The sequence below is a fragment of the Periplaneta americana genome, chromosome 15, assembly GCF_040183065.1.
Source record: "Periplaneta americana isolate PAMFEO1 chromosome 15, P.americana_PAMFEO1_priV1, whole genome shotgun sequence".
In the NCBI taxonomy this organism is placed as follows: domain Eukaryota; kingdom Metazoa; phylum Arthropoda; class Insecta; order Blattodea; family Blattidae; genus Periplaneta; species Periplaneta americana.
In genome coordinates, this window is record NC_091131.1 from 8,365,696 (window position 1) to 8,366,700 (window position 1,005).

General features: G+C 35.3%; 1 non-coding gene across 1 annotated transcript; it reads right to left on the reverse strand.

The window, feature by feature from the left end:
- TRNAK-UUU (transfer RNA lysine (anticodon UUU)) lies at positions 1–73 on the reverse strand. The gene has a single exon. It is a non-coding gene; the product is annotated as a tRNA-Lys (tRNA).
- Positions 74–1,005: the final 932 nt, after the last annotated feature.

Genomic DNA, 1,005 nt, shown 5'->3' on the forward strand with positions numbered 1-1,005 from the left:
CGCCCGGACAGGGACTCGAACCCTGGACCCTTAGGTTAAAAGCCTAATGCTCTACCGACTGAGCTATCCGGGCGCTCGTGCCGGCTGCTTCTCGGGCACGTGAGTCGAGCGGCTTCTCACAGCGCTGTCTGGAGGAGCTATGACGCCTGAAACAAGGCGATGAGGCAGACCACACAGTTCCTTGCAGAGGATTTCTGATGTGACTATAATATACCTGTATTAATAAAGTGTGCCTGATATTGTGTACTTCAAAGGGAGAGGCGTCAATTAGGAAGGGGAGAACCATTGTTTCCCCCATCACAGAGTTTAACATAAAATAAATTGAGTTGACTACTACAGAACAAAATATGTGAACTGTACTTCCGATATTAAAATATCCCGCTTTTATAAACGCTTAACAAATAAAAGACGAGCTATTGTAAGTGATGACTTTTCTCGAATAGAACCAAGAAGTTACCCTTTGGTACATTATTTTATTTATTTATTTGTTTATTTATTTAACTAGCTAGCTAGTGAGTACAAATTACATTTATAAAACAAAAATGTTTCTAGCCACTACCGTAAGAGCCAGGCTCGTGTACGGTGTGGTCTTAGTCAATAATATAACATAAAATTTACAAGGGCAGTTTACTAAATACAGTAAGTACCTTAATTCAAACCAATAAATACAACACAAGAGCAAGAATAAAGAAGAAAGAGAAAAAAATACACATTTAATATAAATTGACAATCCGACAGAAGCCAGTGATATTCAATAAAAACATGAATATAGTCGACAGAAATAAAAGGTAAAAAAATACATTTGTTAATATTATATATCATGGATAATTTAAAAAAAAATTCTTTTTTAAAAGCTTCAATTTTAAAATATTTCAAATTTGGAAAATGATTTGTAATTTTATTATAAAGTCTCGGGCCGAAATTAGCACCATGTTTAAGAGCTGCACTTGTATGACATTTAGACTCAATTAATGGGAAAGTAGACTTTTGTCTTCGAGTACGATA